The sequence below is a fragment of the Cololabis saira genome, chromosome 22 (genome assembly GCF_033807715.1).
Source record: "Cololabis saira isolate AMF1-May2022 chromosome 22, fColSai1.1, whole genome shotgun sequence".
In the NCBI taxonomy this organism is placed as follows: domain Eukaryota; kingdom Metazoa; phylum Chordata; class Actinopteri; order Beloniformes; family Belonidae; genus Cololabis; species Cololabis saira.
This window is the reverse complement of record NC_084608.1, coordinates 34,976,585-35,003,539: the sequence shown is the minus strand read 5'-3', so window position 1 is coordinate 35,003,539 and position 26,955 is coordinate 34,976,585. Positions and strand designations below refer to the sequence as shown.

General features: G+C 37.4%; 1 long non-coding RNA gene and 1 pseudogene across 1 annotated transcript in view; both read left to right on the top strand.

Annotated features, from left to right (window-relative positions):
* Positions 1-26,955, top strand: part of LOC133423115 (NACHT, LRR and PYD domains-containing protein 12-like) — a 464,316-nt pseudogene that overhangs the window by 398,166 nt on the left and 39,195 nt on the right.
* The window catches only part of LOC133423162 (uncharacterized), a 31,846-nt gene continuing 30,713 nt past the window's right edge, over positions 25,823-26,955 (top strand). Inside the window, exon 1 of the long non-coding RNA XR_009770805.1 lies at positions 25,823-25,898. This is a non-coding gene — a long non-coding RNA (uncharacterized LOC133423162). The remainder of the gene's footprint in view (positions 25,899-26,955) is intronic.

Below are 26,955 nucleotides of genomic sequence, written 5' to 3'. Positions count from 1 at the left end.
GTAGATTGAATGTCCCATGACAATTATACAGTAATATAATATGAAAATAAGGTACAAACAATAATAAATAAATTAAATACATGACATTTATGTAAAATAATACAGCAAAGTCCATCATACAAGGGGTAAGTAAGGATATCAGTCTTCTAAATCAGTGGGAAAATGTCTTAACACTTCATACATTTTTTGTGCTTTTGTTTCAGTTATTAGTTTTAAAGATTTTAAATATAATCCAAATTAATTTAAATCACAGCCTTAAGACAGAATTGTAAGCGTAAAGCCTTGTTTTTATTTTCCAAACAACTTCCAACAGATCTTTGTTTCTTTCAGGAATCTCATTCCTTATCTGCAGATGTAAATGTTTGGAGGTCACAACGGGTAATGACATGTGGTTTTCTCCCAGTTCTGAGCGTCTGCTGGAACCAGCACAGATAAAAATGTCTTTACTGGAGATTCCTGCATGCAGAATGGGACAGCCATGTCATTACACTTTACTGCTAGTTACACTTAATAACATTATTACTTTATTACTGCTAACATTTATGGATACAATTCTAAACCAGAACATGATCGTCTACTTGACTGGATAGAAAATAGAATGTTATTATTATTGTAATTTAACCTTAGATAATATAATTGATAGATGCCTCCAGGGCAGCCCTCGCCCTCTAACACTAAACTGGAATAGTTTATGGAAAAATGTGACATTGTGGATGTTTGGTGAAAGGGTAAAATAGGTGTAACATCCAATATCTGAACAGGTTCTGGTCTCAGAGCAGAGATCCAGGAAAAAACCAGAGAGGAGTCGCACACTGTTGCTCCCAGTGCAGATTTATTTAGCACATCACACGGGACGTTTCCAGCACATTTTGCTCTTCAGAATAAACGTGGAAACAGAAGACGCCCCATTTTCAGCCTCCCCAGGGTTTACATGGTATAGAAAAGAAAAACATCAATTCAAAACACCTGCTGTAAAATAAAATACAAAGTTCATGTATCCACATATCCAAACATCTTAGAACTAGAAAAGGAAACATCAGGCCAGCTGGCCGTCATACATATCTAGTGATGAAAAGAAAAGCAGAAAAAAACAAAGGTGTCTCTTAGTTTCAGGATGGATACATTTTAAAGTTCATACAAGGTTGTATTTTTTATAAAAAATGAACACATTTCTGTTAAAAAGACAACAAAGGACAAATCCACCCATAGGTAATCAACAATAACAATCCTTTGTCCATATCAAGGATATAAGGAATTGAACTCTAATTTATGAGTAAATCTCTTTACAAACGTTTCTCTCCCCAGTTCAATTAACTCTCCACAGGAAAAATCTGTTTCTCATTAAAACCTGAAATACTAACAGGAAAATACGAGCTCTATTCCAAAGAGACATTATGTTACTGCTTATTGGAATCCATTTATTAAAAATATTAACAGGAAGAAAGTGTGGATGCTCCCTCATAAATGTTTAATTGTAAACAAGGTTAAGGAGTTTCCTTCAAAATGATCCATAAGTTTTACCCGGCCAATCATTATATGCAGAAATAAAAACAACATTAATACAAACTGCTCATTTTGTGACGTTTATCCAGAAACTGTTTTACATGTTTTGGTTTTGTTCTTACACTAAAACATTTTGGGCAGAACTCGGTAGATTATTATTGATCATCTCACCCAAGATTTTTCTTTGTTTTGGGAAAATGTTGTGTTTGGTTTCCTGTTATGTCCTAGAGAAGAAGAAACATGTTACTTTTTAATAAATCTATTTTTAATTTTGGCAAAAATGTTTATACATAAAAGCAAATTCATTTACAAAAACCCTTGTTTTGTTGTGTTTCAGAAGGAAATGTAAATGTATTTTAAATCACTTATTGATTGTTCTAATCAAAAGGCGATTAAGACTGTGAATATTTGCAGCCTCTCCAAAGTTTGTATATAATCCACTGTAACCCCTGGCTCTTCTGTTCTCTGTTCCACCTGTTTACTGTTCACTGGACGTTCACATCTTTACACTGGATATTGTAATCCTTGTTAATAAAGATTTATTTAAATGAAACATGTCCGTCCTCGATTCTTCTCTATTTTAGGTTTCATGATCTGTTTTATGTTTCATATCTTGTGTCTTGTCAATATTGTCTTTTATTGCAGTTTTGCACTTTGTTCTGCTGTTTTTGGTTAACGTGCTAAAAAATAAAGTAAATCCGTAGTTTTTTTTTATTCTTCTGCAGAAAGTTTGATGACTGTTGTTGCGATGATGAGAACAGACCGCCCTCTGGTGGTGACACCAGAAACTACCGTTTTCTTCTATTTAACGACATTATCGTCTGTAATTCATTTTAATTACAGAACTATTCATACATTACCGACTGTAATTACATTAATTAATGACAGAAAACGGATGAAGATTGTTCTTGCACTAATTTCTCCTCGAAACAAACTCGTTTTGACTTTTTAACTGTTTATTGTGGATTTATTTTGAAAGGAATAACAGGAAGTACTTTTGTCATTTAAACCTTCTAACTTTACACTGACTGCAGTTACCTTGTATAACCGCTAGAGGGCGAACTGTTGCAATCCTTTATTGAAAAAACACCATAGAACTCGGTTTATTACATAATATATACTATAAAAATAAACTATATTATACTATAACTTTATTATACTATAACCGGAACTGTCACCTCGAGGAAAACCCTTAAAAAAGAGAAAAAAGAGACTCCTTTAACCGTGAAACTGTGGTTTTGTGTTGCTTCTCACAGCAGGTTTGGGTTTTTTCTTAATTCTTTTATTTGTGTCAAAGGTTCATTCTAAAACAAACATGGTAAATCTACATTCCATACAAATACATTTGTAATTGAAACGAGGTTGATAAAGGGAACAGTAGATTGGACACTGTATGTTCGTTCGTTTTTATTTATTTCAACATGTATAAAAAAAGAAGAAGAAAAGATAAGAAAACAAATACAGGTGGACATTCCACCACATAAAGAAAAAAAACACATCAAAACACATATTTCAGTTACATGTTGGAAAAGGAGTGGGAGGAAGTATAAATGTATTTAATCCCACCCCCTTTCCACAACTAAACATAAATGATATGTCTGTATTTACTTTTTATACTATACACTAATTTGTATAAATAAATATATATCATTTTTACAAAAATAACCTGTTTAATACCAGATGTAAGCTCTATCATAAATATAATATAGTATGTAAACCTGAGAATAAAGTGTGTAGAGATTGAATGTCCCATGACTATTATACAGTAATATGACATGAAAATAAGGTACAAACAATAATAAATAAATTAAATACATGACATTTAAGTAAAATAATACAGCAAAGTCCATCATACAAGGGGTAAGTAAGGATATCAGTCTTCTAAATCAGTGGGAAAATGTCTTAACACTTCATACATTTTTTGTGCTTTTGTTTCAGTTATTAGTTTTAAAGATTTTAAATATAATCCAAATTAATTTAAATCACAGCCTTAAGACAGAATTGTAAGCGTAAAGCCTTGTTTTTATTTTCCAAACAACTTCCAACAGATCTTTGTTTCTTTCAGGAATCTCATTCCTTATCTGCAGATGTAAATGTTTGGAGGTCACCACGGGTAATGACATGTGGTTTTCTCCCAGTTCTGAGCGTCTGCTGGAACCAGCACAGATAAAAATGTCTTTACTGGAGATTCCTGCATGCAGACTGGGACAGCCATGTCATTACACTTTACTGCTAGTTACACTTAATAACATGACTTTATTACTGCTAACATTTATGGATACAATTCTAAACCAGAACATGATCGTCTACTTGACTGGATAGAAAATAGAATGTTATTATTATTGTAATTTAACCTTAGATAATATAATTGATAGATGCCTCCAGGGCAGCCCTCGCCCTCTAACACTAAACTGGAATAGTTTATGGAAAAATGTGACATTGTGGATGTTTGTTGAAAGGGTAAAATAGGTGTCACATCCAATATCTGAACAGGTTCTGGTCTCAGAGCAGAGATCCAGGAAAAAACCAGAGAGGAGACGCACACTTTTGCTCCCAGTGCAGATTTATTTAGCACATCACACGTGACGTTTCCAGCACATTTTGCTCTTCAGAATAAATGTGGAAACAGAAGACGCCCCATTTTCAGCCTCCCCAGGGTTTACATGGTATAGAAAAGAAAAACATCAATTCAAAACACCTGGTGTAAAATAAAATACAAAGTTCATGTATCCACATATCCAAACATCTTAGAACTAGAAAAGGAAACATCAGGCCAGCTGGCCGTCATACATATCTAGTGATGAAAAGAAAAGCAGAAAAAAACAAAGGTGTCTCTTAGTTTCAGGATGGCTACATTTTAAAGTTCATACAAGGTTGTATTTTTATAAAAAATGAACACATTTCTGTTAAAAAGACAACAAAGGACAAATCCACCCATAGGTAATCAACAATAACAATCCTTTGTCCAAATCAAGGATATAAGGAATTGAACTCTAATTTATGAGTAAGTCTTTTTACAAACGTTTCTCTCCCCAGTTCAATTAACTCTCCACAGGAAAAATCTGTTTCTCATTAAAACCTGAAATACTAACAGGAACATACGAGCTCTATTCCAAAGAGACATTATGTTACTGCTTATTGGAATCAATTTATTAAAAATATTAACAGGAAGAAAGTGTGGATGCTCCCTCATAAATGTTTAATTGTTAACAAGGTTAAGGAGGTTTCCTTCAAAATGATCCATACATTTTACCCGGCCAGTCATTATATGCAGAAATAAAAAAAAACATTAATACAAACTGCTCATTTTGTTCTTTATCCAGAAACTGTTTTACATGTTTTGGTTTTGTTCTTACACTAAAACATTTTGGGCAGAACCCGGTAGATTATTATTGATCATCTCACCCAAGGTTTTTCTTTGTTTTGGGAAAATGTTGTGTTTGGTTTTCTGTTATGTCTTAGAGAAGAAGAAACATGTTACTTTTTAATTAATCTATTTTTAATTTTGGCAAAAATGTTTATACATAAAAGTAAATTCATTTACAAAAACCCTTGTTTTGTTGTGTTTCAGAAGGAAATGTAAATGTATTTTAAATCACTTATTGATTGTTCTAATCAAAAGGCGATTAAGACTGTGAATATTTGCAGCCTCTCCAAAGTTTGTATATAATCCACTGTAACCCCTGGCTCTTCTGTTCTCTGTTCCACCTGTTTACTGTTCACTGGACGTTCACATCTTTACACTGTATTGAGAGGATCAAAGATGGCGGACTGAGCGGTCGCACCTTTAGCAGGCTCGTCTTAAAAATATTTTGTTGTCCTTAAATTGTTAACTTTTCAGTGCAACAACTTTTCTTTTAGTGAGATAAGCCACTTAATTGAGTAGTCGATCTACTTTGGGTCTGTTTTTGGGCTCTTGTAGAAGTCTATTTAAAGATTTGTAAAGTGTGCACCTGCAAGTATGACTGACCACGGCTACAGCCTGCAAGTCCTGCGGGATGAAGTTTGTGACGAAAGCGATATTGAAGAGATGGTGAGGGATTCAAGCCCTAAAAGCAGTAAAATCAACCTGAGCCACACTCCAATTAAGGGTCCAAATCCAAAAAAACCACGTGGTAATGGTAAGAAAAATGATGAACCGAGTGACAGCGCTGCCATCCTGCACGCAATCCAAGCTTTAACCTGCAAGGTGGATGGTCAAACCGCGCTCCTAAAGAACATTGAGAAGAAGATTGAGATGAACGCAGCGGCTATAAATGAGAATAAGCAGAATATTGCCGTGCTGCAGAAGCAAGTTGACGATCTACAGAAGGTAAATAAAACCCTCAGAAATGCATGTGATGAGCACGCTCGCTATAAAAGAAGGTGGAACCTGAGACTCACCAGGCTGACTGAAAAAGAGGGAGAAAATACGAGAGAAACCGTCATAGGGATCCTGACGAGGGTGGTGCCGCTGTCAGTGGATCGACTTCGGGACTCTGTCGACACCGTTCATCGCCTGGGAAAATGAAATGATCCGGCAACATCAAACAACACTCCCAGGGCAATCATCATCCAGTTTGGCATGAGAAATATTCGGGATGAAGTGTGGAAAAAGTCTCGTGATGCAAGAGTCTGCAGTGAGATGCACATCCGCTTCAAAGAAGACTTCTCCAGCGAGGACCGGGTGGCTCGAGCTAAACTCTGGCCGTTGGTGCAAGAAGCCCGGAAAAAAGGAAAAAGAGCATTTCTGAAGGAGGGATACGCTCTGATTGACAACAGGCGGGTTGACCCTGATTGAACACGGACATTATGATGGTCCGTCTTTATCTGCTTAAAGCTGAAAGATATGCTGTAAGTGAGCTTTAAATCAAACGTTCAGTTTGTTGTTTTTTGTTGTTTTTTAAATGCCGTTGCAGGGATTTGTTGCACAGTTGCATAATGTTGTAATGTTTACAAGGACAATCTTAATTCAGTCCTGCCATCAGGTTACTGGCGCATTTCTAAGGACTTCCTTAGTTTGGCAAATGTTATCTTTTCTTTCTTTGAACTCCAGGGGGTTAAAAAACAGTGTTAAACGTAAGGCGACTTTTCTTTTTTGTAAAGAGCAAAAGACACATCTTGTTTTTTTGCAGGAAACTCATTCTGCAGAGACTGACGTTAAATTTTGGAAACAACAGTGGGGGGACTCTGTTTTTTTCAGTCATGGGACGTCACATTCAGCTGGTGTGATGATTCTGCTAAATAGATTTCCTGGGACAGTAATTGACCATATGAGTGACACAAAAGGACATTGGTTAATGGTTGTGATAGAACTTAACGATGTCTCATATATTTTGATAAATGTTTATGGTTATAATCAAAAAACATTGAACAAAAGTTTCTTTTCCTCTTTGAAAAGGCTGATTGAGAGATGGAAAGTTTCATATTCTACTGAGAAAATTGTAATTGGGGGCGATTTCAATTTGGCACCTGATCTTTGTTTAGATCGTATTCCACCTAAAAGGCAAAGTCATAATTATGATGAAACCATAGCTGAATTTACATCGCAGCTAAATCTAGTTGATTACTGGAGAGTAAAGCACCCGTACACCTCACAATTTACATGGTTCAACTCAGCTTCAAACGGTCAGTGTTCAAGATTAGATTACTGGTTAATCTCCAACAACCTCATCAGTGACGTCTCTAATTGTGAAATTTCTGCATCACCTCTGACTGATCATTGTATGGTTACCTTGTGTTTACAATATCAAAGGATTGAGTCGAGAGCCATCTCCGTGTGGAAGTTTAATAACAGTTTACTGGAAAATACTGAGTTTTGTAAGGAAGTGAAAATAATGGTTAGAGAGATCTCTGATTTGGATTTATCACCTTTAAGCAAGTGGGAGTGGTTTAAGTTTAAAATCAAAGAGTCTGCTGTTAGATTAAGTAAACACCTCAACCAAATTAAAAAACAGAGACAACATCGTATTATTAGTGAAATCAATAAATTAGGAAATAATGACAACTTAACTGTAGAAGAGCATCTCCAACTAAACAAGCTTCAAGTTGAATTGGATAACTTATATTTAGAAAGAGCAAAAGGGGCGTATATTCGCTCAAGAGCCCGCTGGATTGAAGAGGGTGAAAAAAATTCCTCCTACTTCTTCAGCCTGGAAAAACAAAGACAGACTAAAAAAAGGATTCAAAAGTTAATTATCAATGATGTTAATATAGAGAGTCAAGAAACAATAAATGAAGAAATAAAAGCCTTTTATGAAAATTTATACACATCAAGATTTTCAGAGGAGAGCAAGTCTTTATTTTTTGGAATGATCCAGACACATGGAAAGAAGTTGGATGATGATTTTATGCAAATTATGGAAGAGGATCTAAAAATTGAAGAATTGGATAATGCGATCAAACAGATGTCAAAGGGAAAATCACCTGGTTTGGATGGGTTAACTGTTGAGTTTTTTATTTTTTTTTGGACTGATATTAGAATGATGTTGTTTAATGCCCTGACAGAATGTATTGCAAATGGTCATTTATCCCCTACAATGAAACGGGGACTCATTACCCTATTGCCAAAGCCCAACAAAAATAAACTCTCACTTGAAAATTGGAGGCCAATTACACTTTTGTGTAATGATTATAAGATGTTAGCTCATGTATACTCAAGCCGCCTGGATTGTGGCATAACTAAACTTGTTGATGAATGCCAGTCGGCTTTCATAAAAGGCAGAAATATACATAATCACACGAGGTTGATACTTGATATGCTGGATTATAGTAATTATATTGATTCTGAAAGCTTAGTGCTCTTTCTAGATTTTTATAAGGCTTTTGATAGCGTGGAACATCCCTTTCTTTTGGAAGCTTTAAGCTTTCTGGGCTTTGGTAAAAACTTTTGTAATATTGTTCAAATGTTTTATACGGATATAAGCAGTTGCGTTTCTCTTAATCCTGGTATGACGCCTAGGTTTATGGTATCGCGAGGTATTCCACAAGGCTGTCCTATATCCCCAAAGCTTTTCATTTTGGCAACTCAATTGCTAACTATCCTAGTTCAACAATCCCCAGAAATAGAAGGTATTACCATTCTTAACAAAGAGTTTAAATTGAGTCAATTTGCGGACGACACATCCATTTTCTTAAAAAACAAATCAATGGTGGGAAGAATATTAAACAAAATCTCTTTTTTCTCTAATGCTTCAGGTCTGTCTCTAAATATCAAAAAATGTGAATTACTCCCTATTCATGAATGTCCTGACTCCATTATAGAACAAATTAATGTCGTATCTGAGGTGAAATATTTAGGAATAACCATATCAAAAAATCTTATTAGACGTGAAGATGTAAATGTATCCAGCCGTATTACTGATGTGAAGAAATCCCTCAGCCGTTGGCTAACAAGAGACCTTACAATATTTGGCAGAATTATTCTGTCTAAGGCAGAGGGAATCTCTAGATTGATATATCCATGCCACTCCTTGTATGTTTCTTCCAAAAATATAAAAAAAGCAAACTCTGTAATTTTCCAATTTTTGTGGAGGAATAAAACCCATTATCTTAGAAGGTCACAACTTGTTAAAGATTATGAAAGAGGTGGTGTGAAAGCGCTGGACTTCGAGGCAATGGTTGGTACATTTAGGATTAACTGGATCAAGGCTTGTCTGTCTCAGCCTGACTCTCTATGGTTCCATATCCCCAGGTCCTTGTTTAGTAAAATAGGTGGATTAGAGTTTCTCCTAAAATGTGATTTTGAAGTGGGCAAGATTTCTGTTAAATTGTCAAATTTCCACAAGCAGATTCTCAATTTCTGGAAAATGCTGTTCAATCATAATTTTTCACCCCATAGATCAACTCTATGGAACAATAGAGTAATACTATCTAATAGAAGATCTTTGTTTAAACAAAGCTGGTTTGAGAAGGGGATATTTTTTGTCACTGATCTACTAGATGATATTGGGAATGTCATTGATTTTGCTTCCTTCTTGACCAAATATGGTTTAAATTGTCATGCAGAATTTATGAAGGTTTGTAAAGCCATTCCCCTGCCACTTATTCATTTGATTAAAAGTGCTCTAATGTATGGAGATATTGAGACAGCCCTTCCCGTGTTAGTTATTGAGGATTATGGGTTATTGGATAAGAAATGTAACAACAAGTTTATAAGTGCTGTCTTTAAGTCGAGATCATTTAACGACTATCACAGAGGTTTATATTCTGACACTTCACAGTCTTTAAGTGTGTCTACATTAGAAAAAGCCACTCAAACTATATCAAATGGCCCATTCCCCCCAAAGTCAAGGAAACTCATTTTAAATTGATTAACAAAATTTATCCAACCGCTGAATTTTTGAGACGTAGATTTAAATTTGAAGTTGACCCCTGTGTTTTTTGCAATGAATCGGAAGAATCACTTGATCACATGTTTTTATCGTGTCCTGTCTCAAAAAATTTTTGGCAAGAAATTAGAAATTGGCTATCTTTAAAAATGAATGACATTCCAAATTTAGAAATCGTTAACATTATTTTTTATATAGATACTATTGACAAATCACTGTCCTTCTTAGTTAATGTCATTCTTTTACTGGCTAAATACCACATACACTGTTGTAAGTGGAGAAAAATGAAGCCCTCTTTCCATTTTTTTATAAATCATTTCAAAAGTTTTTTTCTTTCTTTAAAAAATATTAAGTCAAATAACTCTGCAAAAAAATTAGTAACCGATATATCAAAGTATCTTTTATTTTAAGTCTCTTTCCGAAATGTTGATGCTATTTGCTTTGAAATGCCTTACAGTTCCTTTGTATTGACTTTACTTGTCTCTTATTTTTGTTTATATGTCTCTTGTTCATAAGACCCCCTGGATGTTCTTTTTTCTTATATTTCCTCTACTAGTAGTTTTGTATAAAGTGTGTTTTTCTTGTTTAAAATTCTGTTCACTAAAAAAAAAAAAAAAGGAAAAAAAAAAAAAAAAAAAAAAATCTTAACCCAAAACCGGAAGGAGGTTACAGAACTTTTTTTTTTTTTTTTTTTCACTTCTTTATTTCAAAAAAAAAAAAAAAAAATCTTTACACTGTATTTGTAATCCTTGTTAATAAAGATTTATTTAAATAAAACATGTCAGCCTGAGTGCTAAAGAGGCCCCGATTCTTCTCTATTTTAGGTTTCATGATCTGTTTTATGTTTCATATCTTGTGTCTTGTCAATCTTGTCTTTTATTGCAGTTTTGCACTTTGGTCTGCTGTTTTTGGTTAACGTGCTAAAAAATAAAGTAAATCCGTAGTTTTTTTTTATTCTTCTGCAGAAAGTTTGATGACTGTTGTTGCGATGATGAGAACAGACCGCCCTCTGGTGGTGACACTAGAAACTACCGTTTTCTTCTATTTAACGACATTATCGTCTGTAATTCATTTTAATTACAGAACTATTCATAAATTACCGACTATAATTACATTAATTAATGACAGAAAACGGATGAAGATTGTTCTTGCACTAATTTCTCCTCGAAACAAACTCGTTTTGACTTTTTAACTGTTTATTGTGGATTTATTTTGAAAGGAATAACAGGAAGTACTTTTGTCATTTAAACCTTCTAACTTTACACTGACTGCAGTTACCTTGTATAACCGCTAGAGGGCGAACTGTTGCAATCCTTTATTGAAAAAACACCATAGAACTCGGTTTATTACATAATATATACTATAAAAATAAACTATATTATACTATAACTTTATTATAATAAAACCGGAACTGTCACCTCGAGGAAGACCCTTAAAAAAGAGAAAAAAGAGACTCCTTTAACCGTGAAACTGTGGTTTTGTGTTGCTTCTCACAGCAGGTTTGGGTTTTTTTCTTAATTCTTTTATTTGTGTCAAAGGTTCATTCTAAAACAAACATGGTAAATCTACATTCCATACAAATACATTTGTAATTGAAACGAGGTTGATAAAGGGAACAGTAGATTGGACACTGTATGTTCGTTGGTTTTTATTTATTTCAACATGTATAAAAAAAGAAGAAGAAAAGATAAGAAAACAAATACAGGTGGACATTCCACCACATAAAGAAAAAAAACACATCAAAACACATATTTCAGTTACATGTTGGAAAAGGAGTGGGAGGAAGTATAAATGTATTTAATCCCACCCCCTTTCCACAACTAAACATAAATGATATGTCTGTATTTACTTTTTATACTATACACTAATTTGTATAAATAAATATATATCATTTTTACAAAAATAACCTGTTTAATACCAGATGTAAGCCCTATCATAAATATAATATATTATGTAAACCTGAGAATAAAGTGTGTAGAGATTGAATGTCCCATGACAATTATACAGTAATATAACATGAAAATAAGGTACAAACAATAATAAATAAATTAAATACATGACATTTAAGTAAAATAATACAGCAAAGTCCATCGTACAAGGGGTGTAGCATCCCCGACTGATGACGGTTGACTCTCTAACTGATGGTTCATAGATGTTTTTATTCCTTCAATATAAAATCACCTCAAACACACCATAAGAGCTATGAAGGAATAAAATAAAACAAAGTTAATCTCACTATATACATACATTGTTTCATCCAACTCAAATACAGGCCGACACAGCAGCTCGCTGGGTCGGCAAACCCGTTAACTGACAGTAAATAAATAAAAGTAACCATGACAACCAAACTTAATATATACATAAATACTGTATAAAATGTACAAATAAAACAAACCTTGTGCCCCTTATCAGCCAGGTGCTTTTTGTGTCGGTTAGGCTTCACTTTAGCACTCCCGACACTAGTTTAGTCTTGTAGAAAATGTTTCAACAGCTGTTAAACTTTACCGTTAAATATGCGCTGAAGTTCTCGGCGAGACGCCTTCAAAATAAAAGCACTAAATATTCGTCTTAAAAAAAAAAAAACAAAATAAAAGCCTGGCTCCAAACAACGCCAATGAGCAAAACAAACACAAAAACATATTTACAGAAATGATCATATTAAAGGTCATTTACACTCCCACCAAATCATTACTGGTTTTCATCCCTTTATCATCATATTTGATATAAAGCACGAATGATTTCTAAACTACGTGACCTTTAATTTTAGCGACTGATTAAAAAATGTCCATTAACTAATTATACTACAAAAGATATGGTTGCGGAGTGAACTGCTGCCTCATAAAAGAATGTCCGTAGAGAGGCATCGTCCAGCCTGCCTGATGAGGATGAGAGAGTAGAACGAAGAACATTCTTCACCGTTCGGATCTGTCTCTCCCATACGCCTCCAGCATAGCTTGCACGTGGAGCGTTCATGCTAAAGTCACATTGTTTCTCAGCCAAAAACGTAGTCAGACGATCAGCATCCACTTGCTTGAGAGCTTCATTCAGTTAGTTTTTAGCTCCAACGAAGTTCATTCCTTGGTCACATTTTATGTCTCGTACTGCTCCTCTTATAGCAATGAAACAACGAAGTCCGTTTATGAAGGCATCTGTTGACATGTCGTCTAACATTTCAATGTGAATAGCTCGACAGCAAAGGCAGGTAAAAAGCAGTCCGTATCTCTTTTGTACCTTACGTCCTTGTTTGGTGAAAAACGGGCTGAAACAGTCCATTCCACAATAGGTGAAAGGTGGTGATGGATCCACACGTTCAGACGGCAAATCCGCCATTCGCTGTTCCTCTGTGAGCCTTCTGAGTTTTCGACATGTAACACATTGATGTAGATGCGTTGCCACAGCTCTGTTGATTCCTGGAATCCAAAATCCGTTTGATCTGATCTCATTAATAGTCGAGCCTTTTCCTTGATGTTTGACCTTCTCGTGACAGTGAGCAATTATTGCTTTGGTGATGGGATGACTCTTTGGTATAATTACCGGATGCTTCAGTGAGGTAGGGAGCGATGCATTTTTTAGTCTTCCTCCCACCTTGAGGAGTCCATCTTGATCAATAAAGGCATCCAACCTAAACAGTTTACTCTGAGAGGGAAGTTGAGTTACCTTACTGAGCAACTTTATCTCTTCTGGATATGCGTGTCTCTGTAAGTCTCTTATGATGATGCAGCACGCGTCTTCTCGTTCTTGCATGGTGCTGTGGTCTGTCGACTTATCATTCCTGACCCGACGAATGAGACGAGCGACAGCCTGAGTTGCCTTTGACCATGAAGAAAACTTTGACAGGCGGTCTGAGAGACTTGACTGTTCCCGTGTCTGTGCATTTAGAGTCTGAATCCTCTTAACTTCAGGATCTCCAATCCGTATTTCTGCGCTAACATCCGTAGCTGGAGGTATCTCTTTCTTTAACACATCCAGGAAGCGGATGTCATCATGAGACACAGTCTTTCCGTCCTTATTAGCATCCTTAAAGTCAGACTCGAGAACCCTGAGTGCTTCAGCTGTGGTCACCGGAGGAAGCTCTCTGACAGAAGCTCTGTGGCACATGTTGGTGATGCTTGGTGAGTTTTGGTGAGGTGATGAACAGCCTACAATAGTCCACCCCAAATCCGTCTGAACTGCATATGGTTCACTATCTCCTCCAAGAATTACCTGCCGTGGTGCCAGTGCCCTTGAGCAATTGTAGCCGATCAGCAGACCGACTTCACATTCCAACTGTGGTGGGATTTCATCTGCTATTTTGATGAGATGATTCCAGTTCCGTGCCGTGTCACAGGTAGGAATGTGTGTTCGATTCACTGGTATACAGTTCTTGGTGTAAGCAGGAGGGAGATCAATGTGGATAGCTGAGCTGTAACCTCTCACTCTCAAACCTGACACTCTTTGACTATGCATTAATGTATCCTTTCTTGTCATGGTCGTTAGTTTCAGTCTTACAGGATGTGTTTCAGTCTGTAAACTATTGCTGACTTCTTGGTCAATGAAGACTGTATCGCTTTGGGTATCAAGCAGCGCATAAACAAGTCTTTCTGTACCTGGATTGCTGACAGAAGAAACCCACACTGGCGTTATCATTGAAGTGTTGGTAGATGGCTCCTTCGTTGTCACACCGAGAGCCAACGTGGTTGCTGTTTCCTCTGTGGTACTTTGATTTGAGACTGACGTGGGCTTGACTTTGGTGTAGGTGTCATCGTGGAGAAGCGTAGGATGTCTTGCTTTACATTTGTCACATGTATGTCTATTGCGGCAGTCTTTGGCATTATGGCCCATCCTCAGGCAGCCATAACAAAGTTTATTTTCTCTCACATATTTCCGTCGTTCCTCCAGAGCTTTGCCTTTAAACTCAGGACAGTGATGAAGTTGATGTTTATCGTCTTGACAAAACACACATGGTGGCTTTAAACTTGTTTTCAACTGTCCTTGTGTTTCAGTGTCTGTAACTGTCTGTGTATGATAAACACTGGATTTACATCTATTTTCCTTCAGATGACGTGATGAGTTAGCCTCTGATGAGTGGAGAGCATGGAATGAAGTAATAGGATTACATGCAATTTCTGCCTCATTTACAATGAAGAAGACAAACTCCTGGAAACTGGGAAACTCTTGGTCTTCTCTCATGACTTGAGTGACTTTGCGGTTCCACTGTGATGCTGCCCAATCTGGTAGCTTTTGAACCAATTTCTGGTTTTCTTCACAATCATTCAAAATGTTCAGACCTTTAACATAAGGCATGGCTTCCATACATGAGTGTAAGAAATCAGCAAATGCTCTGAGTCCCTCAGCATCTCTGGGTTGGATCTTTGGCCAGTTTGCTAGTTTTTCCCTGAATGCTTTTTGTACAACAAACGGCTGACCGTACCTGTGGTTGAGACGGTTCCATCCATCTTTATAGGCTTCATCATCATTTCTAAAAAATATGCCATCAAGTGTCTTTCGAGCTGGACCTGCTACATATTTTTTCAAATAATGCAATTTGTCAGCTGATGCAATGTTCCTTTTGTCTATGAGGGATGTGAAGGAAGCCTTCCACTCAATGAACTGAATAGGATCACCAGTAAATACGGACGGTTCTGGCACTGGGAGCCTGTTCAGAGCTATGCTATCTTGGACTGCTTGAGCCAGATAACTTACATCTGTCCTTGCAGGTGATGCTGTTACTGTAATGTCAGTGGGCTGCTGTATGAGAGCTGAAGGAGGAGGATACACATACTGATGTTCTCTTGTTCTCATCTGATCAGCCAAATTAACACTTGCCTCCTGTATTACTTCCTGATCATAAGTTGTGAACCTTGCTCGTGCAGCTTTAATGTCCTTTTCTGCCTTTATTCTTTCCAACTCACGTTTTTGAGCCTCAAGTTCCTTTCTTTGTTGCTCCTCCAAGAGTTGAATCTTTTCTTTTTGTTTCTCCTCTTTTAGTAACACTTCATACTCTGCCTCCTTTGCTGCTAATTCTGCTGCAGCATCTGCTCGTTTTGCTACTATGACAGAGTATTGACTGGAACCTTTACTTGAGTGTTGACTTGGAGGTGCAGCTGTGGATCCATAGATGGAGTGAGCATAGTCTCTGTTAAGAAGCTCATGAAGACGTTGCCTTACTGCTTCACTATCAAATTCTCCATCTATGCCAGATATCCTTTCAAAGGCAATTTTAACAATGTCCCTTGTCACTGCCTCACAGGCATCAATACGACGTCTTGTCTCATTAGATGGAGTGAGGTGAGCTCTGATTTCTATGTACTGGTTTATAACACAGTTTTTCTCTTCTTCAAGTGTGTCTATAAGATTTGCAATGTCACTTTCAGGAATGTCTGACTTTAACTTTTCTCTAGCCTTACGTGCCTGAACTTTCCATTGTTCATACACGTGGGTCAACCTTTTCTCCTTTTTGTGAGCCTCCTCCTCATGATATGCAAGCATCTTTTCCGTGGGAATCCGTAAGCGACCAGAGCGACGAAGATCCTCCTCTGCAGTATCCTTATCCTTCATCTGTTCAGAGTCTCTGTCGTCTAGAGGCGTCTTTGCTGATGCTTCCATGTTGTGAAGAGGTACCACAATCCTTGACCATCACATCAGGTCCCTCTGCAGTTGTCCTTGATCCGCGGCGTGATGTGAGGGATGAGGTGAAGCTCTTACTGTAGCATCCCCGACTGATGACGGTTGACTCTCTAACTGATGGTTCATAGATGTTTTTATTCCTTCAATATAAAATCACCTCAAACACACCATAAGAGCTATGAAGGAATAAAATAAAACAAAGTTAATCTCACTATATACATACATTGTTTCATCCAACTCAAATACAGGCCGACACAGCAGCTCGCTGGGTCGGCAAACCCGTTAACTGACAGTAAATAAATAAAAGTAACCATGACAACCAAACTTAATATATACATAAATACTGTATAAAATGTACAAATAAAACAAACCTTGTGCCCCTTATCAGCCAGGTGCTTTTTGTGTCGGTTAGGCTTCACTTTAGCACTCCCGACACTAGTTTAGTCTTGTAGAAAATGTTTCAACAGCTGTTAAACTTTACCGTTAAATATGCGCTGAAGTTCTCGGCGAGACGCCTTCAAAATAAAAGCACTAAATATTCGTCTTAATAAAAAAAAAACAAAATAAAAGCCTGGCTCCAAACAACGCCAATGAGCAAAACAAACACAAAAACATATTTACAGAAATGATCATATTAAAGGTCATTTACAAGGGGTAAGTAAGGATATCAGTCTTCTAAATCAGTGGGAAAATGTCTTAACACTTCATAAATTTTTTGTGCTTTTGTTTCAGTTATTAGTTTTAAAGATTTTAAATATAATCCAAATTAATTTAAATCACAGCCGGTATGTTAAACATGTCCGGTCCTCGATTCTTCTCTATTTTAGGTTTCATGATCTGTTTTATGTTTCATATCTTGTGTCTTGTCAATATTGTCTTTTATTGCAGGTTTGCACTTTGCTCCGCTGTTTTTGTTTAAAGTGTTTAAAAAATAAAGTAAATAAGTAGCTTTTTTTTTATTCTTCTGCAGAAAGTTTGATGACTGTTTTTGCGATGATGAGAACAGACCGCCCTCTGGTGGTGACACTAGAAACTACAGCTTTCTTCCATTTAACGACATTATCGTCTGTAATTCATTTTAATTACAGAACTATTCATAAGTTACCGACTGTAATTACATTAATTATTGACAGAAGACAGATGAAGATTGTTTTTGCACTATTTTCCCCCAAGAATCAGACTTGTCGTCGTGCCTCTTACTGTTTATTGTGGATTTATTTTGAAAGGAATAACAGGATGTACTTTTGTCATTTAATCCTTCTAATTTTACACTGACTGCAGTTACCTTGTATAACCGCTAGAGGGCGAACTGTTGCAATCCTTTATTGAAAAAAACACCATAGAACTCGGTTTATTACATAATATATACTATAAAAATAAACTATATTATACTATAACTTTATTATACTATAACCGGAACTGTCACCTCGAGGAAAACCCTTAAAAAAGAGAAAAAAGAGACTCCTTTAACCGTGAAACTGTGGTTTTGTGTTGCTTCTCACAGCAGGTTTGGGTTTTTTTCTTAATTCTTTTATTTGTGTCAAAGGTTCATTCTAAAACAAACATGGTAAATCTACATTCCATACAAATACATTTGTAATTGAAACGAGGTTGATAAAGGGAACAGTAGATTGGACACTGTATGTTCGTTCGTTTTTATTTATTCCAACATGTATAAAAAAAAGAAGAAGAAAAGATAAGAAAACAAATACAGGTGGACATTCCACCACATAAAGAAAAAAAACACATCAAAACACATATTTCAGTTACATGTTGGAAAAGGAGTGGGAGGAAGTATAAATGTATTTAATCCCACCCCCTTTCCACAACTAAACATAAATTATATGTCTGTATTTACTTTTTATATTATACACTAATTTGTATAAATAAATATATATCATTTTTACAAAAATAACCTGTTTAATACCAGATGTAAGCTCTATCATAAATATAATATAGTATGTAAACCTGAGAATAAAGTGTGTAGAGATTGAATGTCCCATGACAATTATACAGTAATATAATATGAAAATAAGGTACAAACAATAATAAATAAATTAAATACATGACATTTAAGTAAAATAATACAGCAAAGTCCATCATACAAGGGGTAAGTAAGGATATCAGTCTTCTAAATCAGTGGGAAAATGTCTTAACACTTCATACATTTTTTGTGCTTTTGTTTCAGTAATTAGTTTTAAAGATTTTAAATATAATCCAAATTAATTTAAAACACAGCCAGTATGTTAAACATGTCCGGTCCTCGATTCTTCTCTATTTTAGGTTTCATGATCTGTTTTATGTTTCATATCTTGTGTCTTGTCAATATTTTCTTTTATTGCAGTTTTGCACTTTTTTTAATTACAGAACTATTCATAAATTACCGAAAGTACTTTTGTCATTTAAACCTTCTAACTTTACACTGACTGCAGTTACCTTTTATAACCGCTAGAGGGCGAACTGTTGCAATCCTTTATTGAAAAACACTATCGAATACAATTTGTTATACTATAATATATGATATATACTATAAAAATATACTATATTATAACATGCTGACAGAGTACTATAATATATTATATATACTATAAAATATACTATACTATAACGTGCTGACAGAGTACTATAATATATTATATATACTATAAAAATATACTATACTATAACGTGCTGACAGAGTACTATAATATATGATATATACTATAAAAATATACTATACTATAACGTGCTGACAGAGCGGCCGTCTTGGTCCAGACCTGGTGACGTCACATACGACCAGTGGAGGTTAGTGGTATTTCACAATCCTAATTACTATTTAATATAATCACAATCAGTCCAATTTCAATTTCACCCTTTTATTCACTGTACGCGGCTATTTGATTGAATTAAATGTTTGACTATAAATACAGTTTGGATTTTGTGTCCACAGTAGCAAACCTCCAAAGCTGTGATAATGCCCGAATTTTGTTCCACCTGGATGTTCAATTTACAAAAACATTTAGAGAAAAAAGTGTGTGCTGATGGAAGCAGAGAAGTCCCATTTTAATGTGACTTTTTTAACGGTTTACGTCCTTCTGTGTTGTGGCTCTGTCGTCTCCACCTCGTCTCTCTTCATTATTTAGCTTTTTATGTGTAACAGCGTAAATGTTACGTGGTGAAAATGCGGCTTACAGAGCCATCGGTAATAAACCCACATTATTATCTTCCATCTACAGGTTCAAAACCAAATACCTACAAAGAAAAGATTTTTGTCAAATACAGAGCAGAGGAGACATGAGGTAGTGATTGTGTGGGGATTCAGCATAATGTACGTATATAAAATGGTACATATAATAATGATTATATTGTTTATGATAAGATGTGTTTGTATATATATATATATATATATATATATATATATATATATATATATATATATATATATATATATATATATATATATATACACAATATATATATATATATATATATATATATATATATATATATATATATATATATATATATATATATATATATATATATATATATATATATATAAATAATATATGTTGTATATGTATATTATTTATAATTGCTCTGGTTTATCATTTATTATAATAATATTTAGAATGCTCAGGTGTAATATTGTAATGAAGTGCTGTAATATTTTTATAATGTAATAACAAGTATATTTTTTGAGAAAGTAAAGCTTGCTGTTATATTTATTTATATTTATTTTTATTTTGTATTCAAGCAAAATTGAAAAAGAAACAAGCGTTAGGACCTCATAAGTTTTTTACTTCCTCCTTTTCGGGCATGAAGGTTTATTTCCCTTTGATTTGTTTAATGACTGTTTATTTGTATCCTTTTCTGATGTTTTGTGTAATTGTTTTTCTTTTTTATTTAATATGTTCGAAATAAAGATTCCAATCAATTATTATTTATATGTTTAATATTACTTGCATTAAGTATAAAGCTCATGAGTGTGTTGAAAATTGTCTGTTTGATAGGAAAAGGTTCGTTTATTGACCAACGTGTTGATGCAGTGTCCAACTCTCACCAGCAGAGGGCTCTGCACTGTGTTCGGGGACAATGGAAGTCTCGCGGGATTACACTGTGAGAACGAGAACACACTTGAGAGAGAAGACGTGTGCGGCGTAACGAGGATAAGTAATACTTATTTCTTGCTGTTTGCAGGTAAGAATGGAGAGTTATAACCGTGTACTTGATGGGTGAATGTGTAATGTGTGAGTTTATGCTTAGATTTTATGTTTGTATTGTTGATAAACGTAAACCTAATGGAATCAGCCGGTGGGGCTCGTTGCCTAGCAACCGCGTAAGGCGGGAAAGAGCTCTGAGCCCGGACTGCTGGAATAGAGTTCATAGATGAATCAATAAGTTCAGATAGACACAGGACTGATATTAAATGTAGAGTTCATAGATGAATCAATACGTTCAGATAGACACAGAACTGATATTAAATGTAGAGTTCATAGATGAATCAATAAGTTCAGATAGACACAGAACTGATATTAAATGTACAAGATGAGACAACTGGTCTGGAAATACAACGTACCGGTCATGATTATTATCACATTACAGCACATTAGCATCAATTTATTTTTTATTTGGGTATTTTTTATTCATTTTATTTCTTTATTCACACACACATGTGAATTGTTCTCCTGGAGAATCAAAAGCCAATGAACATAAATACATTAGACAGGAATACATACATGCACTTACACTTATACACACGTCATGAAGGAAATAACGGCGTGTGTGTTGATTCCTCAGTAAAGTAGCAACATTATTAGTGCAGTTATGGAGGGTTTTTAGTACCAATACTTTTACTAAAGTGACAGCACTCTTGCAGGGTTCTGGGCTCGTCAGCATCTTCAGCGGGATGTCAGAAACAGAAACATGGACTGTTGCTGTCGAGGACCTAAAGGCCAGTGGGAGTTTCTACGACGGCTCATTCACCACTTTACCACCATGGAAGACGGGAGGATGCTCTTCCTCTTCAAACGGTGAGAAAAACACTTTTCTTCCTGTGTGCAGTCACTGAACTGCCTATTTAGCAACATGTTATTGTTGACGTGATTATTGTCCTTTGTTGCTTTGATTAAGCAGCACGTGAGTCCACTGAAGTTGTTGTTTACTGTTGTTTATGTGGAAAAATGAGCCTCACGGGTTGTTGTGAGGCTGAATAATAATAATAATTATTATTATTATTATTATTATTATTATTATTATTATTATTAGGGCCCGAGCACCTTCAGTGCGAAGGCCCTATTGTATTTGCAGGAATTTTTCTTCTTATTATTATTTTTCTTCTGACAAAGTGATGGCCTTTTTGCCCCCCTTAACATGCCCAAAAAGTCACCAAATTTTGCACCCAAGTCAGGCCTGGCGAAAAATTTGATATTTAATGGTTTGCATTAATGGGCGTGGTAAAATGGCTCAACAGCGCCCCCTTGAAAACTTTGTGCCTCAAGCCCCACGATACGGTTTGACGTACATGCACAAAAATCGGTACACACCTGTATCATGGGACAACTTAAAGAAAAGTCTCTTGCCGTCATGCCCGAAACCGAACAGGAAGTCGGCCATTTTGAATTAATCGTGTCACTTTGGCGCAATTTATGCCATTCCTTCGGCAGTTAATTCAGCCCGAACCGTAACGTGCACCCAGGTGTGTTATACATCAAAATGTGCGTCTCCCTCCTGCGACCACACGCATTACTTTTCTCTTTCAAAAGTGTTACCGTGGCGATGCTAGACGCCAAAAAGCGCGCCCACCCTTCATCTGGTTGGTTCAGACAGAAAAAACTTTGCGCCTCAAGCCCCATAATACGGTTTGACGTACATGAACGAAAATTGGTACACTCCTGTATCATGTCGCAACTAAAAGAAAAGTCTCTTGGCGCCATGGCCGAAACCGAACAGGAAGTCAGCCATTTTGAACATTCTGAATTAATTGCGTAATTTTGGAGCAATATATGCCATTCCTTCGAGAATTAATACGGCCCTAACCGTATCGTGAACCCAGATGTGTTATACATCAAAATGTGCGTCTCCATCCTGCGACTACACGCATTACTTTTCTCTTTCAAAAGTGTTACCGTGGCGACGCTAGACGCCAACAAGCGCACCCCCCCTTCATCTGATTGGTCCATATTTGATAGTTCCCCAAAAGGCACCAAATTTGGCATGCAAGCCAGGCCTGGCGATAAATTTGATATTTCATGGTTTGCATTAATGGGCGTGGCAAAATGGCTCAACAGCGCCCCCCGGAAAACTTTGGGCCTCAAGCCCCACAATACGGTTTGACGTACATGCACGAAAATCGCTACACACCTGTATCATGGCACAACTTAAAGAAAAGTCTCTTGGAGCCACGGCCGAAACCGAACAGGATGTCGGCCATTTTGAATAAATTGTGTCATTTTGGCGAAATTTATGCCATTCCTTCGGCAGTTAATTCAGCCCGAACCGTAACGTGCACCCAGGTGTGTTATACATCAAAATGTGCGTCTACATCCTGCGACACCACGCATTACTTTTCTCTTTCAAAAGTGTTACCGTGGCGACGCTAGACGCCAAAAGGCGCGCCCCCCCTTCATGTGATTGGTCCATATTTGATAGTTCTCCAAAAGTCACCAAATTTTGCATGCAAGCCAGACTTGGCGATAAATTTCATATTTCATGGTTTGCATTAATGGGCGTGGGGCTAGGGGGGCTCAACAGCGCCCCCTAGAATACTTTTATCTGCCATAACTTTTGAATGGTTTGACATAGGAAGTTGTGGGTGGTGTCATGGGACTCTGTAATAAGTCCTTAAGCTTCGTTGGCCTTAATTAGCCCCGCCCCTTCTTCTGATAGGTTGTCCCTTTTTTCTGCTATAACTTTTTAATGGTTTGACTCCCGCTTCCTGATTCAAACGTCTGCCGGCCCCGCCCCCCGACAAATCAGTGGCGAGTAGGGTGATGACGGCCCCGCCCCCCGACCAATCAGTGGCGAGTAGGGTGATGACGGCCCCGCCCCCCGACCGATCAGCTGTTGTAATGTGGTGACGTCAGAAATAGTCCCGTGCTCAGCCCGGTTAGAACCTCGGTAGAATGGTTACAGAAAAAGTAATGATATAAAATATAGTGTTTTACTAATATTTATACCTTACAAATATTAAAAAAAATTAGGAAAAATGGAGCCAGATATTTTATCGCTATTTTGGTCTGTCATAACCTAGTAAGTCACGGCGAAAGCTAAGCTGACATGTAGCTCAGCCAGATCATTGCGGTCTTTGGTTCCAGAGGCTGAGAGTTCGAGCCTGGCTGAATGCTGAATTTTTTGTGAGCAATTTTTGTCACCAAAGTCACCAAATTTTGCATTCAAGCCAGGCCTGGTGATACATTTGATATTTCATGGTTTGCATTAATGGGCGTTGCCTAACGGCTCAACAGCGCACCCTAGAATACTTTTCTCTGCCATAACTTTTGAATGGTTTGACATAGGAAGTTGTGGGTGGTGTCATGGGACTCTGTAATGAGTCCTTAAGCTTCGTTGGCCTTAATTAGCCCCGCCCCTTCTTCTGATTGGTTGTCCCGATTTTCTGCCATAACTTTTGAATGCTTTGACATAGAGAGTCGTGGGTGGTGTCATCAGACTCTGTATGGAGTCCCTGACCTTCATTGGCCTGAATTAGCCCTGCCCCTTCTTCTGATTGGTGGTTCCTTTTTTCTGCTATAACTTTTGAATGGTTTGACATAGAGTCGTGGGTGGTGTCATTTTTGATATGCTTATGGGGGGCGGTGGACGTGAGTGCGAGGGCCCGTTCATCGCTGCTTGCAGCTTTAATTATTATTATTACCTTAAACTAGCAAACTCAATAAAAGCATACAAGATATTATTCAAAGCAAAGGTAATGGACACATACAGGACTGTCTCAGAAAATTAGAATATTGTGATGAAGTTCTTTATTTTCTGTAATGCAATTAAAAAAACAAAAATGTCAAACATTCTGGATTCATTACAAATCAACTGAAATATTGCAAGCCTTTTATTATATGTTCACGGCAGGGGTGCTGAATACGGCACAACACCGGGTATGACAACTGCAGAACAAGTATAGGCGCACAATAAGAAACACTTTTTTCTCCATGAAAACACGTGATTTATTTATTATCACAAATAAAAAAAATGAATGTGCCTCCTGTGGCAACCTTTTGCTGAATAATACTCGATTTAACATTCAAATAAAATATTTCTCCTTTTGCATGTGGAGATTAGCACCTTCCTTTCGAACGTATTAAATACAGACGCAATCAAAATCCCCGCAATAACTTTCAGGCTTGGTAAATCTCATTGCGCGTGGTAAATGGACAAATTTGCATCTTCCCCTCCCAGTATTTAGCGATTTCTGGCGGGTACGCCCCATATTGATTATTCATCAGGGCAAAAGTACTAAATGAATTGCGTGTGCTATTTTGCGCATTTGAGAGGCGCAGTCCTCTTTGCACGCTGTTAGTAGATCAGCTGGCACTTTGGTTTGCGGGTGCTGTCAAGTTTGCACACGTTTTTACACACGCAAACCTTTAGTAAATCAGGTGGGTTTGTGCTTGTCCCGTACTCTCTGTTTTCAGGTGATGATTCAGCAGCTCCAGGAGATTCTTTTCTCCTCTAACGCTGCTTCAAACTTCTCCACACCCCTCCTCCCTGACCTGTCTGGTGTTGCTGGGTTTCCATGACTGCAGGTGTTCACTAGTGTTCTTTAACAGACCTCTGAGGCTTCACAGAGCAGTTGTATTTGTAAGACATTTCACACCGGTGGACTCTTTTTACTGACGTGGGGACTTCTGAAGCAGCTGCTCCATGGATTTTCTATGGGGGTGTCAGAGTTCAAATGAGGTCCAGCATCAGCAGATGTGCTGGTCACCTCAGCAGATGTGCTGGTCACCTCAGCAGCAGCTTCTGTGTCTGTGGTTCCTCTCTGGTCCAGAAGGACCGGAGCTCCACATGGAAAATACCGGCTGCTCAGCTGAACAGTCCTGGCTCTGCCGTCTCCTGCAGCCGTCTCTGCTCTGGAGAACATCTGAACATCTGCAAGCAGCAAAACCAACCATTTAAGGTCCATCTGGTTCTTTCCTGATGATTCTGTTCTTGTTCTTTCTCCCAGAATCCAAAACGTGGCTCTTTGACAACTGATGCAGGTTCTATGAAAATCACCAGCCGTCGTTGTCGACCCTGTTTTATCTGCTCCGTGACGTCATCTCCACGTGTGTCAAGTTCTTCTTCTGCTGCTGATAAAGTGTCTGAGTCAGACTGTAAAACTCTCTCTCATCAGTGGTCATGTGATTTCCTGTAAATACAGGGAGGAGGAGGAGGAGGAGGAGCCGGAGGAAGAGGGGGAGGAGCAGCAGCAGGTGAAAAACACCTGACAGATTCAAAGGTCAGAGTTCAGAGTCCATGTGGACGTGGACGGAGCAGCAGAGGAACCAGGTGAGTGTTTGTTCCTTCTTTTTCTGCTGCTGTTAAAGTGTCTGAGACTGAAACTAAAGAACTAAATAGTTCGGGGACACGGTGGAGCAGCTGGTAGTGCAGCGTCTCACAGCAAGAAGGTCCTGGGTTCAATTCCTGCCGGGGACTCTGTAGACGCTGAGTGTGTGTTAGTTCCCCCATGACTCCAGCTCCCTGGGTGGGGTTGAACCCTCAACCCTCACCCTGGGTGGGGTTGGTGAAACGTCTTCACGGCTTAAAGTATTCCGGCACCGTGCCGGATCTCTGGCGTATGGAGTTTTTTTTGTTTTTTTTTCTCGGCGTGCAGAGTTTGACTGATTAAAAAAAAAAATAATTAAAAGATGAATAACTAACAGTTTACATATAAAGATGTGTTGATAGGCTGTCAGTTTGAGTCAACTGAGTTCATCTACCAATGGAATGAGAGGAAAGCAGCTCTGGCTCAACCAAACCAACACTAGCCAATCAGAAGTAGAGCTGGGCGGGTCTTTGACGGCAGCAGGGCGCAGAGCGCTGGCTTTAGCCCTCAGGAACATGAACACTTGTGTATCACCGACTTCAACATGAAGAAAAAATTCATGAAGTCTGTAGAGGATGATTTGGCCGATAAAAGACTGAAAATGAAATGGTGCTGGGCGTGGATGGAAGAAACGGGCGGAGACGGCAGCTGTTTGGGTAGCTGGGGCCAGAAGGGAGCAGGTGCTTTAGCTCTGCTCTAAAAACCTACCGTAGGCCTACGCCGGTAAAAGTTGTACCTCGCCACGAAGGAGATCCCGCTAAAGGTTAAATTACAGTATGGTTCCGCGTTAAATCCACGCAGAGCCTACACCGTAGGGTACGGCGTACGGTGCGGGTCGCCGCGTTCCCTACGCCGTCGGCTCTGCATTGGTGTAACGCAGAACCATAAATCAGCCGTAATAGAGCTGCTGTCTCTTCAGCGCAGCCACACCTGACATTGCTGAACATGATGAATCCTTCTCTATTGCTCAACCGCTTGTAAATCTATGTAGAACAATAGCGGTTGATTAAAAGCTTTGAG